The sequence below is a fragment of the Pongo pygmaeus genome, chromosome 12 (assembly GCF_028885625.2).
Source record: "Pongo pygmaeus isolate AG05252 chromosome 12, NHGRI_mPonPyg2-v2.0_pri, whole genome shotgun sequence".
In the NCBI taxonomy this organism is placed as follows: domain Eukaryota; kingdom Metazoa; phylum Chordata; class Mammalia; order Primates; family Hominidae; genus Pongo; species Pongo pygmaeus.
Window position 1 is genome coordinate 15,643,935 of NC_072385.2, and position 17,760 is coordinate 15,661,694.

Here is a 17,760-nt window from a genome sequence, read left to right on the forward strand (position 1 = left end):
GGAATGCAATGTGGAATGGAACGTGGAGTGGAATGGAATGGAACGTGGAATAGAACGTGGAATCGAACATTGAATGGAACGTGGAATGGCACATGGAATGGAACGTGCAATGGAATGTGGACGGAATGTGGAATGGAATGGAATGGAATGTGGAATGGAATGAGGTATAGAATGGAAAGGAATGTAGAATGGCATGAGGAATGTAATGTGGAATGGAATGTGGAATAGAACGGTAGGTAATGTGGAATGTAATGTGGAATGGAATGCGGAATGGAACGTGGAGTGGAATGGAAAGGAACGTCGAATGGAACGGAACATGGAATGGAACGTGGAGAGGAATGGAATGGAACGTGGAATGGAATGCGGAATGGAATGGAATTAAATGTAGATTGGAATTTGGGGTGGAATGGAATGGAATGTGGAATGTAACGAAATGGAATGAGGAATGGAATGTGGAATGGAATGTTGAGTGGAATGTGGAATGGAATGCAATGGAATGTCGAATGAAATGTAAAATGGAATGTTGAGTGGAATGTGGAATGCAATGTGGAATGGAATGTGGAATGGAAAGGAAAGTAATGTGGAATGGAATGTGGAATGGAAAGTGGAATGGAATGAACTGGAACATCGAATGCAATGGAATGGATGGTGGAAAGAAATGGAATGGAACGTGGAATGGATCGTGGAATGGAATGGAATAGAACGTGCAATGGAATGTGGAATGGAATGGACTGGAATGTGGAATGAAATGTGGAATGGAATGTGGAGCAGAATGTAATGGAATGTGGAATGGAATGTGGAATGGAATGTAATGGAATGTGGAATGGTCTATTGAGTGGAATGTGGAATGGAACGTGGAATGGAATGAAATGGTATGTGGAATGGAATGTGGAAAGTAATGTAGAAAGGAAAGGAATGTAATGTGGAATGAAATGTGGAATGGAAAATGGAATGGAATGGAATGCAATGTGAGATGGAACTTGGAATGGAATGGAATGGAACATGGAATGGAACGTGGAACGGATTGAGGAAGGGAACGTGGAATTAGATGAAATGTGGAATGGAATGGAAGGTGGAATGGAATGCGAAATGGAATTTTGAATGGAATGTTAAATGGAATGTTGAAGAGAACTTGGAATGGAATGCAATGGAATGTGGAATGGTATTTGGAATAGAATGTGGAATGGAACATGGAATGGAATGCAATGGAATGTGGAATTGAAAGTGGAATAGAAAGTGAAATGGAATAGATTGGAATGTGGAAAGGAATGTGGAATGGAATGCAATGGAATGTGGCATGTAAAGGAATGGAATGTGGAGTGGAATGTGGAATGGAAAGTGGAATGGAGCAGAATGGAATGTGAAATGGAAGTTGGAAAGGAGTGTGGAATGGAATGTGAAATGGAACGGAATGGAATATGGAATGGAAAGTGAAATGGAGTTTGGAATGGAATATGGAATGGAAAGGAATTGAATGTGGAATTGAATGCGGAATGGATAGTTCAATGGAAAGGAATGGATTGTGGAATGGAATGGAATGGTATGGAATAACGAACGGAATGGAATGGAATGTCTTCTGGAACGTCGAAAGGAACGTGGCATTGAACGTGGAATGAAACGTGGAATGGAAGCTGGAACGGAATGGAATGGAACGTGGAATGGAATGTGGAATGTAAATGAATGGAAAGTGTAATGGAATGTTTGATGGAAAGTGGAATACACTGTGCAATGGTATGTGGAATGGAATGTGGAATGCAATTGAATTGAATGTGGAATGGAATGGAATGGAATGGAATTTGGAATAGAATGGAATGGAATGGAATGTGAAATAGATTGGAATGGAATGGAATGGAATGCGGAAAGCAATGGAATCGAATGTGGAATGCAACGTAATGGAAGTGAATGTGAATTTGAATGAAAGGGAATGTGGAATGGAATGGAAAGGAATGGGGAATCAAATGGAATGGAATGTGGAAAGTAGTGGAATGGAATGTGGAATGCAATGTGCAATGTAATGGAATGAAATGTGTAATGGAATGGAATGGAATGTGGAATATAATGGAATGGAATGGAATGAGGAATGGAATGGAATATTATTAGGAATGGAAAGGAATAGAATGTGGAACGGAAAGGAATGGAATGTAGAACGGAATGGAAAATGGAATGGAATGGAATGGAATGTGGATTGCAATGGAATGGAATATAAAATGGAATGGAATTGAATGGAATGGAAATTGAAGTGGAATGTTTAATGGAATGTGAAATGGAAAGCGGAATGGAATGTGGAATGGAAAGTGGAATGGAATGAAATTTAACATGGAATGGAAAGGAATGTATCGTGGAATGGAATGGAATGGAACTTGGAACGGAACGTGAAATGGAACAATGAATGGAACGCCGAATGCAGAGTGGAATGGAATGGAGTGGAATGTGGTATGGATTGTGGAATGGAATGGAATGGAATTTGGAAAGTAATTCGGAAAGGAAAGGATTGGAATGTGGTTTTAATGTGGAATGGAATGTGGAATGGATTGTGGAATGAAATGTGGAATGGAATGTGTAATGGAAGTGAATGCAATGTAGAATGGAATGTGGAAAAGAAGGTGGTATGTAACGTGGAATGGAATGGAAATAGGAATGGAATGTGGAATGGAATGGAAAGGAATATGTAATGGAATTTGCAATGGAATGTGGATTGGAATGGAATGAGATGTCGAATGGAATCTGAAGTGGAATGGAATGGAATGTGGCATGGAATGCAATGAAATGTGTAATGGAATGCTGAGAGGAATGAGGAATGGAAAGTAGATTGGAATAGAATGGAATACGGAATGGAATGTTCTATCGAAATTGGAAAGGAATTTAATGGAATGTGGAATGGAAGGTGGAATGCATTGGAATGGAACGTGGAGTGGAACTTGGAATGCAAAGTGTAAGGGAATGTGGAATGGAATGGAATGGAATCAGAAGTGGAATGTGAAATGGAATGTGGAGTGGAATGCTGAATGGACTATGGAATGGAATGGAATGGTATAGAATATGGAAAGGAATGCAAGGGAATGTGGAATGGAGCATGAAAACGAATGTGGAATGCAACGTGGAATGTAGTGGAATGGAATGTGGGATAGAATGGAATGGAATGTGGAATGGAATGAGGAACGGAAAGTGGAATGGATTGGAATGGAATGTGGAATGGAATGGAATGGATTGTGAAAAGGAATGTGGAATGGAATATGGAACAGAATGTGGAATGGAAAGTAGAATGGAATGTCGAATAGAATGGAATGGAACGTGTAATGGAAAGTGGAATGGAATGGAGTGGAATATGCAATAGAATGTAGTATGGAATGTGGAATGCAATGGAATGGAATGTGGAAAGGAATGGAATGGAAAAAGGAATGGAACGTGGAATGTATTGTCAGATGGAAAGGAATGGAACGTGTAATGGAATATGGAAAGGAATGGAATGGAATTTGGAATGGAATGTGGAATGCAATGTGGAATGTAAAAGAATGGAATGTGGAATGTGGAATGGAACGTGGAATGGAATGGAATGGAATGGAAAGTGGAATGGAATTTTGAATACAAGGTGGAGTAGAATATGAAATGGAATGGAATGGAATTTGGAAGGGAATATGGAGTGGAATGTGGAATGGAACGTATGTAATGTGGAAAGGTATGTGCAACGGAATGTGGAAAGAAAGAGGAACAGAATGGAATGGAATGTGGAACGGAACGTGGAATGGAATGGAATGGATCGCGGAATGGAATGCGGAATGCAATGTGGAATTGAATGTTTAACAGAAAGGAATGGAATGTGGAGTGGAATGAAAAGGAATGGAATGTGGAATGGAATGGAATGGAATGTGGAATGGAATGAAATGGAGAATGGAATGTGGAAAGAAATCTGGAATGTAATGCGGAATGGAATGTGGAGTGGAATGTGGAATGGAATGTGGAATGTAAAGTAGAAAGGAACGTGGAACGGAATGTGGAATGGAATAGAATGGAATGTGGAATGGAACAGAAAGGAATGTGGAATGGAATGGAATGGAAATTGGGATGGAATGGAATGGAAAGTGGAATGGAATAGAATGGAATGTGGAATGGAATATGGAATACAATGGAATGAAAAGGAATGTGGAATGGAAAAGAATGGAATGTGGAATTAAAGTTGGAATGGAATGTAATGGAATGGGAAGTGGAATCTGGGATGGAATGTGGAATGGATTGTGCAATGGAATGGAATGTAATTTGGAATGGAATGCGGAATGGAACGTGGAATTCAATGGAACGGAATGTGGAATGGAATGAGGAATAGAATGGAATGGAATGTGGAATTGAGCAGAATAGAATGTGGAATGGAATCGAAAGATATGTGGAATAGAATGCAATGGAAATGAATGGAATGTGGAATGGAATGGAAAGAATGTGAAATGAAATTCAATGGTATGTTTAATGGAATGGAATGGAATGGAATGTGGAATTGAAGTTGGAATGGAATGGAATGGAATGTGAAATGGAATGTGGAATGGAATGGAAAAGAAGGGGGAATGGATTGTGGAAAGGAATGGAATAGAATGTGGAATGGAATGGAATGAAACGTGGAATGGAACGAGGAATGGAACGCGGAATGGAAAGGAACGGAATTTGTGATGGAAAGGAATGGAATGTGGAATGCAATGGAATGCTATGGAAAGTGGTATGGAATGGAATGTAATGGAATTTGCAATGGAATGGAATGGAATGTGGAACGGAATAGAATGGAATGTGGAATGGAATGGAGTGGAACGCAGAATAGAATGGAAGGGTATGTAATGTGGAATGGAATGCAAAGTAATTGAATGGAATGGAATGTGCAATGGAATGCACAGGAATAGAATGGAATGGAGTGGAATGTGGAATGGAAAGTGGAATTGAATGGAATGGAACGTGGAATGGAACGTGAAATTGAACGTGGGGTGGAACATGGTATGGAATGTGTAATGAAATGTGGAATGGAATGTGTAACGGAACGAAATGGAACATTTAATGGAACGTGGAATGGAACCTGGAATGCAACGTGGAATGGAATGGACTGGAAGGGAGAATGGAACATGGAATGGAATGTGGAATGGAACGTGGAAAGGAATGTGGAATTGAATGCAATGTGGAATGGAATGGAATGGAAAGAGGAATGGAATGGAATGGAACATGGAATGGAATGGAATGGTATCTAGAATGGAATGGAATGTGTAATGAAATGTGGAATAGAATGCGGAATGGAATGCGGAATGGAATGGACTGTAATATGGAATGAAATGTGGAGTGGAACATGGAATGGAATGTGGATAGGAACGGAATGGATTCTGGAATGGAATGTTGAGTGAAGTGTGTAATGGAATGTGGAATGGAACCGAAAGGAAAGTGGAATGGAATGTGTAATTGAATGTGGAATGGAACGAAAAATGGAATGGAATGGAATGTCGAATGAAATGTGGAACGGAGTGTGGAATGGAATGTGGAATTTAACGTAATTGAATGTGGAATAGAGTGAGGAAAGGAAAGAAGTGGAATGTGGAATGGAATGTGGAATGGAACAGAATGGAATGTGGAATAGAGTGCGGAATGCAAAGAAGTGGAATGTGGAATGGAATGTGGAAAGGAATGTGGAATGTAATGGAATGGATTGTGTAATGTAATGGAATAGAATGGTATGGAATATGGAATGAAATGTAATGGAATGTGGAATGCAACGTGGAAAAGAACATGGAATGGAACGTGGAATGGAACGCGGAATGGAAATTGGAATTGAATGAAATAGAAAGTGTTATGGAATGTGGCATGGAATGGAATGGAATGTGTAATGGAATGTGTGATGGAATGTGGAATGGAATGTTGAATGGAACGTTGAATAGAATGTGCAAGGGTATGTGGAATGTAAATTAATGCAATGTGGAATTGAATGGAACGGAATGTGGAATAGAATAGAATGCAAAGGAACATGGAATAGAATGGAATGGAATGCGGAATCAAATGGAATGGAATGTGGAATGCAATGTAATGGAATTGCATTTGAATGTAATGTATGAATTGTAATGTAATGTAATGGAATGCGGAATCAAATGGAATGGAATGTGGAATGCAATGTAATGGAATTGCATTTGAATGTAATGTATGAATTCTAATGTAATGAAATGTAATGTAATGTATGAATTTGAATGTAATGTATGAATTGAATGTAATGTAATGTGGAATGGAATGTAGAGGAATGTGGAATGAAATGCAATGGAATGTGGAATGGAATGGAATGTAACGTGGAATGTAACGTGGAATGGAATATGGAATGGAATTGAATGGAATGTGGAATGGAATGGAGTGGAATGTGGAATAGAATGGAATGGAATGGAATGTGTAGTGGAATGTGGAATGGAATGGAATGGAAAGTGTGATGGAATGCAATGGAAAGTGGAATGGAATTGAATGGAATGTGAAACGGAAGGGAACTTGGAATGGAATGCAATGGAATGTCGATTGGAATGGAATGGAATGTGTAATGGAATGGAGTGGAATGGAATGGAATGGAAAGTGAAATGTAATTAGAATCGAATGTGAAATAGAACGTGGAATTGAATGTGGAATGGAAAGTGGAATGGAATGAAATGGAAACCGGAATGGAATGGAATGGATCATGGACTGGAAGGTGGAATGCATCATGTAAGGAAACGTGGAATGTAATAAAACGTGCAATGCAATGGAATGGAATGCAGAATGGAATGTGAAATGGAACGTGGAATGGAATGTGAAATAGAACATGGAATGAAATGTGAAATGTAACGTGGAATGGAATGTGAAATGGAACGTGGAATGGAACACCGAATGGAATGGAATGGAAGGTGTTATGGAATGTAAAATGGAATGGAATGCAATGTGGAAAGAAATGTGGAATGGAATGAGGAATGTAATGGAATGGAATGGGAATGGAATGTGGAATTGAATGGAATGTGGAAAGGAGTGTGGAATGGAATGTTGAATGGAATGATTAACGGAATGTGGAATGGAATAGAATGGAATGTGAATGGAATGTGGAATGGAATGTGGAATGGAACGGAAGTAATGTGGAATTGAATGTGGAATGGAATGTGGAAAGGAAACTGGAACGGAATGGAATGGAATGTGGAACGGAAAGTGGAATGTATAGGAATGGAACGTGGATAGGAACGTGGAATGGAAAGTGGAAAGCAAGGTGGAATGGAATCTGGAGTGGAATGGAATGTACTGTGGAATGGAATGGAATGCCATGTGGACTGAAAGGTGGAATGGAATGTTGAAAGGAATGTGGAATGGAATGGAATGGAATGTGGAATGGAATGTGGAGTGGAGAGTGGAATCGAATGTGGAATGCAACGGAGTGGAAAGTGTTATGGAATTTGTAATGCAATAGTGGAATGGAACCTGAAATGGAATGGACATGAAGTGGAACGTGGAATGGAATGGAATAGAACATGGAATGGAAAGTGAAATGGAATGTGCAAAGTTTTGGAATATGGAAAGGAATGGAATGGAATGTGGAATGGCATTTAATGGAATATGGAATGGAATGGAAAGGAATGTGAAATTGAATGTGTAATGGAATGTGAAATGGAAGGTGGAATGAAACGTGGAATGGAACAGAAAGAAGTATCGAATGGAGTGAAATGGAATGCCGGATGGAATGGAATGGAAAGCGGAATGGAATGGAATGAAATGTGGCATGGAAAGTGGAATGCAATGGATTGGAATGTGGAATGGAATGGAATGGAACATGGATTGGAAAGATTAATGGAACGTTTATTGGAACGTGGAATGGAATGTGGAATGTAATGGAATGGAATTGAATGTGGAATGGAATCCATCAGAATGTGTAATGGAATGTGAAATGGAAAGTGCAATGGAATGTTGAATGGAATGGAATGGAATTTGGAATGGAATGTGGAATGGAACGTGGAATGGAATGTGGAATGGAACGTGGAATGAAATGTGGAAGGGAACATGGAATGTAATGCAAAGTCATGTGGAAAAGAATGAAGAATAGAATGTGGAATGGAATGTGGAATGGAATGGAATGGAATGTGGAATCCAATGTGGAATAGACTCTGTTATGGAATGTGTAACGGAATGCAATTGAATGTGGAATGGAATGGATATGAATGTAGAAAGGAATGTGGAAGGGAATGCAATGGAATGTGGAATGGAATGGAATGGAATGTGGAGTGGAAAGTAATGGCAGGGAATGCGGAATGGAATGTGGAAAAGAGTGTGAAATTGAATGTTGAATGGAACAGAATGGAATGTGTGGAATGGAGTGGAATGGAATGTGGCATGGAAGGTGGAATGGAAGGTGGAATGGAATGTGGAATGGAATGTGGAATGGATTGGAATGGAACGTTAAATGGAATGGAAAGGAATGTGGAATGGAACGTGGAATGGAATGGAATGGAACAAGGAATGGAACGTGGAATGCAATTGAATGGAAAGTGCAATGTAAAGTGGAATGGAATGTGGAAAGTATTGGAATGTGGAAAGGAATGGAATGAAATGTGGAAAGGAAAGGAATGGAAGGTGATGTCGAATGTCGATTTAAATGTGGAATTGAATGGAATGGAACATGGAATGGAATGGAATGGAACGTTGAATGGAATGTGGAATGGAATGTAATTGAATATGGAATGGAATGGAATGGATTGAGGAATGGAATTTGAGATGGAATTTGGAATGGACTGTGGAATGGAAAGGAATGGAATGTGGAATGGAATGTGCAATTGAATGTGTAATGGAATGGAAAGGAATGTGGAATGGAATGGGGAATGGAATGTGGAATGGAACGTGGAACGGAATGGAATGGAATGTGGAATGAACGTGTAATGGTATGGAATGGATCATGGAATGGAATTTTGAATGGATGTAGGTATTGAATGTGGAATGTAATCTGTAATGGAAGGTACAATGGAATGTGCAATGGAATGTGGATTGGAACTTGGAATGGAATGTGCAATGGAATGTAAAGTAATGTGGATTGGAAAGTGGAATGAAATTCAATGGAATATGGAATGGAATGTGGTATGGAATGTGGAATGGAATGAAATGAAATGTGGAATGGAATGTGGTTTGGAATTGAATGGAATGCAGAATGGACTGGAATGGAAGGTGGAATGGAATGTTGAATGGAATGGAATGGAATGTGGAATGGAGCATGAAATTGAATGTGGAATGGAATGTGGAATATAATATGGAATGATGTGGAATGGAATATGGAATTGAATGGAATGGAATGTGGAATCGAATGTGGAATGGAATGTAATTGAATATGGAGTGGAATGGAAGGGATTGAGGAATGGAATGTGAAATGGAATGTGAAATGAACTGTGGAAAGTAGTGGAATGGAATGTGGAATGGAATGTGGAATGGATTGTGGAATGGAATGGAAAGGAATGTGGAATGGAATGGGGAATGGAATGTCAAATGGAAAGTGGAATGGAATGGAATGGAATGTGGAATGGAACGTAATGGTATGGAATGGAACGTGGAATGGAAAGTTGAATGGAACTAGGAATTGAACTTGCAATGTAATGTGGAAAGGAAGGTACAATGGAATGTGCAATGGAATGTGGAATGGAATGTGGAATGGATCGTGGAATGGAATGTGCAATGGAATGTAATGGAATGCAGAATGCAATGTGGAATGCAATGTGGAATGGAATATGGAATGTAATGGAGTGAAACGTGGAATGGAAAGTGGAATGGAATTGAATAGAAAGTGGAATGTAATGGAATGGAATGTGGAATGGAATGTGGACAGGAATGCAATGGAATGTGGAATGGAATGTGGAATGGAACATGGAATGGAATGTGAAATGGAACGTGGAATGGAATGTGCAGTGGAACGTGGAATGGACCGGGGAACGTAATGGAATGGAAATGGAATGGAACGTGGAATTGAATGGATGGAAGGTGGAGTGGAACGTTGAATGGAATGTGGAATGGAACGTGGAATGGAACGTGGAATGGAATATAATGGATTGCGGAATGGAACGTTTAATGGAATGGAATGGAAAGTGGAATAGAAAGTGAAATGCAATGGAATGGAACGTGGAATGGATCGTGGAAAGGGACGTGGAATGGAATGGAATGCAAAGTGGTGTGAAAGGCAATGGAATGTGGAATGGAATGTGGAATGGAATGGAGTGGACTGGCATATGGAAAGGAATGGAATGGAATGTGGAATGGAAAGAATGGAATGTGGAATGGAATGGAATGGTATGGAATGTAGAATGAAATGGAATGAAATGGAATGAAATGTTGAATGCAATGGAAATTAGTGTGGAATGCAAAGGAATGGAATGTGAATTGGAAAGGAACAGAAAGTGGAATGGAATGGAATGGAATGGAAAGGAATGTGAAATGGAATGTGGAATTGAAGGTGAAAGGGAATTTGGAATGGAAAGTGGAACGGAATTAAATGGAACGTGGAATGGAATGGAATGGAATGTGTAGTGGCATGGAATGGAAGCTGGAATGGGATGTGGAATTGAAGTTGGAATGTAACGTGGAATGGAATGTGGAAGGAATGTAGAATGGAATGGAAAAGAATGTGGAATGGAACTTAATGGAACGGAGAATGCAATGTGGAATGGAATTGAGTGGAATGTGGAATGGAATGTGGAATAGAATGGAATGTGGAATGGAATGGAATTCAATGGTATGGAACATGGAACAGAATGTAATGCAATGTGCAGTGGAATCTGGAATGCAGTGGAATGGAACGTGGAATGGAACATGGAATTGAACGAGGAATTTAAGGAGTAATGGAAAGCGGAATGGAAAGTGGAATGGAACGTGGAATGAAATGTGGAATGAAATCGAATGGAATGTGGAGTGGAATTTAATGGAATGCAGAATGGAATGTGGAATGGAATGGAATGGAAAGTGGAACGGAAAGTTGAATGGAATGGAAAGAGGAATGGAATGGAATTTAATGGTATGTAATCTGGAATCCAATGAAATGGAACGTGGAATGGAATTTGGAATTGAACGTGGAATGAAATGTGGAATGGAATATAATGGAATGTGGAATGGAAGCGAATGTATTCTCAAATAGAATGTGGAATGTATTGGAATGAAGTGGAAAGGAAGATGGAATGGAATGGAATAGAATGTGTAATGGAAAGGAATGAAATGTGGAATGGAATGGAATGAAATGGAAAGTGGAATGGAATGAAATGGAAAGTGGAATGGAATTGAATGGAATGGAAAGGAATGTGGAATGGAATTGAATGGAATGGAAAGGAATGTGGAATGGAATTGAATGGAATGTGGAATACAATGGAATGAAACGTGGAATGGAATGTTTACTAGAATGTGGAATGCAACATGAAACGGAATGTGAAATGGAATGGGGAAAGGAATGTTATGGGATGTGGAATGGAATGGAAGGGAATGTGGAAAGAAATGGAATGGAACGAACAATGGAATATGGAATGGAATGCAAGGGAATGTGGAGTGGAATGTGCAATGGGATGGAAAGGAATGTGGAGTGGAAAGGAATTAAATGGTATGGAATGCGAAATGGAACTGAATGTAATGTGGAATGGAATGAAATGGAATGTTGAATGGAAAGTGGAATGGAATGGAAATGAATGTGTAATGGAATTGAATGGAATTTGGAATGTAATGGAATTTGGAATGTAATGGAATGCAATATGGAATAGAATGGAATAGAATGGAATATGGAATGGAACGGGGAATGCAATGTGGAATGGAATGTAATGGAATGGTGAATGGAATGTGGAATGGAATGTGGAACGGAATGGAATGGAAGGTGTAGTGGAAAGTGGAGTGCAACGTGGAAAGGAACGTGGATTGGAACGTGGAATGCAACGTGCAATGGAATGCGGCATGGAATGTGGAATGGAATGTGGAATGGAATGGAAACAATGTGGAATGGAATGGAATGGATTGTGGAATGGAATAGAATTGAATTAGGAATGGAATGTGGAATGACATGGAATGCAACCTGGAATGGAATGGAATGCAACATGGAATGGAATGGAATGGAATGTGGAATGGAATGGAATTGAATGAAATGTAGAATGGGATGCAATTGAATGTGGAATTGAATGTGGAATGGACTGGAATGGAATGTCGAATGGAATGGAATCGAATCTGGAATGGAATGTGGAATGGAATGGAATGTTAAATGGTAAGGAATGGAATGGAATGCAATGTGAAATGCATAGGAATGGAATGTGGAATGGAATGTGGAATAGAATGGATTGGAATGGAACTGAAAGGAATGTGCAATGGAACGGAATTGAATGGAACGGAAAGTGGAACGGAAAGGAATGCTTTGCAGAATGGAATGGAATGGAATGGAATGTGGAATGGAAGGGAATGGAAACGAATGGAATGGGATGTGGAATGGAAAGGAATGGAAAGTGGAATGGCATGGAATGGAATGTGGAATGGAATGGAATGCAATGGAATGGAATGTGGAATGGAATGGAATGGAATGTTGAATTGAATATGGAATGGAATGGAATGGAATGCGGAATGGAAAGAAATGGAATGTGGAATGGAATGGAATGGAAGATATAAAGGAACGGAATGTGGAAAGGAATGTAAATAAATGGAATGGAATGGAATGGAATGTGGAATGGAATTTAGAGGAATGTGGAATGGAAAGGAATGGAATGTAGAAATGAATCGAATGAAATATGGAATGGAATGGAAAGGAAAGGAATGGAATGTGGAATGCAACAGAAGGGAATGTGGAATGGAATTTGGAATGGAATGGACTGGAAAGAAATGGAATGTGGAATGGAATGGAAAGGAATTTCGAATGGAATGTCTTGTGGAATGGAATGGAAAGTTGATTGCAATGCAATGGAATTTGGAATGGAATGGAATGCAATGTGGAATGAAATGGAATGGAATGGTATGGAATTTGAAAAGAAATGGAATTCAATGTGGAATGGAATGGAATGGAATATGGAATGGAAAGTGGAATGGCATAGAATCGTTGGTGAAAAGGAATGGAATGGAATGGGGAATGGAATGGAATTGATTGGATGTGGAATGGACTGGAATGGAAGGTGGAATGGAATGCGGAATGGAATTGAATGGTACGTGGAATGGAACATGGAATGGAATCGAATGGAATGTGGAATGGAATGGAAGGGAATGTTAAATGGAATGGAATGGAATGTGGAAAGGAATGTGGAATGGAATGTGGAATGCTATAGATTGGTATGGAATGTGGAATGGAATGTGGAATGGAATACAATAGAATGTGGAATGGAATGTGGAATGGAATGGAGTGGACTGAGGAATGGAATGTGGAATGGAATGTGGAATGGAATGGAATGGAATGAGGAGCGGAAATTGGAATTCTACGTGGAATGGAACGTAGAATGGAATGTGGAATGGTATGGAGTGGAATGTGGAATGGAATGTGGAATGCAATGGAATTTGTAATGAAATTGAATGGAATGTGGAATGGAATGGAATGGAATAGAATGGAAATGAATTTGAAATGCAATGGAATGTGGAATGGAATGAAATTGAATGGGATGGAATTTGACATGGAATGGAACTGAATGTGGAATGGAATGCAATGGAATAGGCCATGGAATGAATGCAAAGTGGAATGGAATGGAATGGAATGGAATGTGGAATGGAATGGAATGGAATGGAACGTGGAATGGAATGGAATTGAATGGAATATGGAATGGAATGTGAAATGGAATCAAATGCAATTTTATATGGAATGGAATGGAATATGGAATGGAATGGAATGGAGCGTGTAATGGAACCGAATGGAACGCGGAATGGAATGGAAAGGAAAGTGGCATGGAATGGAATTGAATGCGGAATTGAATGTGGAAATAAATGGAATGGAATGTGAAAAGGAATGGAATGGAGTGTGGAATGGAATGTGTAATTGAACGGAATGTAATGTGAACGGGAATGTGTAATGGAATGTGGAATAGAATGTCAAATGTAATGGAATGGAAAGTGGAATTGAACGTGGAATGGAAAGGAATGGAATGTGGAATTGAATATGGAATGGAATGGAATGGAATGTGGAATGGAAAGAAATGGAATGTGGAATGGAATGGAATGGAACATGGAAAGGAACGGAATGTGGAAAGGAATGTAAATAAATGGAATGGAATGGAATGGAATGTGGAATGGAATGGAGAGGAATGTGGAATGGAAAGGAATGGAATGTAGAAATGAATCGAATGAAATATGGAATGGAATGGAAAGGAAAGGAATGGAATGTGGAATGCAACAGAAGGGAATGTGGAATGGAATTTGGAATGGAATGGACTGGAAAGGAATGGAATGTGGAATGGAATGGAAAGGAATTTCGAATGGAATGTCTTGTGGAATGGAATGTAAAGTTGAATGCAATGCAATGGAATTTGGAATGGAATGGAATGGAAAGTGGAATGAAATGGAATGGAATGGTATGGAATTTGAAAAGAATTGGAATTGAATGTGGAATGGAATGGAATGGAATGTGGAATGGAAAGTGGAATGGAATAGAATGGTTGGTGAAAAAGAATGGAATGGAATGTGGAATGGAAAGGAATGGATTGGATGTGGAATGGACTGGAATGGAAGGTGGAATGGAATGCGGAATGGAATTGAATGGTAAGTGGAATGGAATATGGAATGGAATCGAAAGGAATGTGGAATGGAATGGAAGGGAATGTTGAATGGAATGGAATGGAATAAGGAAAGGAATGTGGAATGGAATGTGGAATGGTATGGATTGGTATGGAATGTGGAATGGAATGTGGAATGGAATACAATAGAATGTGGAATGGAATGTGGTATGGAATGGAGTGGACTGAGGAATGGAATGTGGAATGGAATGGAATGGAATGAGGAGCGGAAATTGGAATTGTACGTGGAATGGAACGTAGAATGGAATGTGGAATGGTATGGAGTGGAATGTGGAATGGAATGTGGAATGCAATGGAATTTGTAATGAAATTGAATGGAATGTGGAATGGAATGGAATGGAATGGAATGGAAATGAATTTGAAATGCAATGGAATGTGGAATGGAATGGAATTGAATGGGATGGAATTTGAAATGGAATGGAACTGAATGTGGAATGGAATGCAATGGAATAGACCATGGAATGAATGCAAAGTGGAATGGAATGGAATGTAATGGAATGTGGAATGGAATGGAACGTGGAATGGAATGGAATGGAATGGAATATGGAATGGAATGTGAAATGGAATCAAAAGCAATTTTATATGGAATGGAATGGAATATGGAATGGAATGGAATGGAGTGTGTAATGGAACGGAATGGAACGTGGAATGGAATGGAAAGGAATGTGGCATGGAATGGAATTGAATGCGGAATTGAATGTGGAAATAAATGGAATGCAATGTGAAAAGGAATGGAATGGAGTGTGGAATGGAATGTGTAATTGAATGGAATGTAATGTGAACGGGAATGTGTAATGGAATGTGGAATAGAATGTCAAATGTAATGGAATGGAAAGTGGAATTGAACGTGGAATGGAAAGGAATGGAATGTGGAATTGAATATGGAATGGAATGGAATGGAATGTGGAATGGAAAGAAATGGAATGTGGAATGGAATGGAATGGAACATGGAAAGGAACGGAATGTGGAAAGGAATGTAAATAAATGGAATGGAATGGAATGGAATGTGGAATGGAATGGAGAGGAATGTGGAATGGAAAGGAATGGAATGTAGAAATGAATCGAATGAAATATGGAAGGGAATGGAAAGGAAAGGAATGGAATGTGGAATGCAACAGAAGGGAATGTGGAATGGAATTTGGAATGGAATGGACTGGAAAGGAATGGAATGTGGAATGGAATGGAAAGGAATTTGGAATAAAATGTCTTGTGGAATGGAATATAAAGTTGAATGCAATGCAACGGAATTTGGAATGGAATGGAATGGAAAGTGGTATGAAATGGAATGGAATGGTATGGAATTTGAAAAGAATTGGAATTGAATGTGGAACGGAATGGAATGGAATGTGGAATGGAAAGTGGAATGGAATAGAATGGTTGGTGAAAAAGAATGGAATGGAATGTGGAATGGAAAAGAATGGATTGGATGTTGAATGGACTGGAATGGAAGGTGGAATGGAATGCGGAATGGAATTGAATGGTAAGTGGAATGGAATATGGAATGGAATCGAATGGAATGTGGAATGGAATGGAAAGGAATGTTGAATGGAATGGAATGGAATCAGGAAAGGAATGTGGAATGGAATGTGGAATGGTATGGATTGGTATGGAATGTGGAATGGAATGTGGAATGGAATACAATAGAATGTGGAATGGAATGTGGAATGGAATGGAGTGGACTGAGGAATGGAATGTGGAATGGAATGTGGAATGGAATGGAATGGAATGAGGAGCGGAAATTGGAATTGTACGTGGAATGGAACGTAGAATGGAATGTGGAATGGTATGGAGTGGAATGTGGAATGGAATGTGGAATGCAATGGAATTTGTAATGAAATTGAATGGAATGTGGAATGGAATGGAATGGAATAGAATGGAAATGAATTTGAAATGCAATGGAATGTGGAATGGAATGGAATTGAATGGGATGGAATTTGAAATGGAATGGAACTGAATGTGGAATGGAATGCAATGGAATAGGTCATGGAATGAATGCAAAGTGGAATGGAATGGAATGTAATGGAATGTGGAATGGAATGGAATGGAATGGAACGTGGAATGGAATGGAATGGAATGGAATATGGAATGGAATGTGAAATAGAATCAAATGCAATTTGATATGGAATGGAATGGAATATGGAATGGAATGGAATGGAGTGTGTAATGGAATGGAATGGAACGTGGAATGGAAAGGAAAGGAATGTGGCATGGAATGGAATTGAATGCGGAATTGAAAGTGGAAATAAATGGAATGGAATGTGAAAAGGAATGGAATGGAGTGTGGAACGGAATGTGTAATGGAAAGGAATGTAATGTGAAAGGGAATGTGTAATGAAACGTGGAATAGAATGTCAAATGTAATGGAATGGAAAGCGGAATTGAAAGTGGAATGGAATGGAATGGAATGTGGAATGGGAAGTGGGATGCAATGGAAGCAATGTGGAATGGATTGTGGAATGGAATTTGGAATGGAAAGTGGAATGTAATGGAGTGGAATGTGGAATGCAATGTGAAGTGGAATGTAACGAAATGTGAAATGGAATTTGGATTGGAATGTGGAATGGAAAGTTGAATGGAAAGTGGAAAGGTGCGTGGAATTGAACGGAATGGATCATGTAATGGAATGTGGAATGGAATTGAATGGAATGGAATGTGTAATGGTATGGAATGGAATGAGGAATGGAATGTGGAAAGGATACTGGAATGGAATGGAATGAGGAATGGAAGGTGGAATTTAATTGAATGGACCTTGGAATGGAATGTAGAATGGAACGTGGAAAGGAAAGTGGAATGGAACGGAATAGAATGTGAATGCAATGTGCAATGGAATGGAATGGAATGGAATGTGGTATGGGGTGTGGAATGGAATGTTGAGTGAAATGATTAATGGAATGTCTAATGGAATGGAATGGAATGTGGAATGGAATGTGGAATGCAATGTAGAATGGAATGTGGAATGGAACGAAAATTATGTGGAATGGAACGTGGAATGGAATGTTGAAAGGAAACTGGAACGGAATGAAATGTGGAAAGGAAACTGGAACGGAAC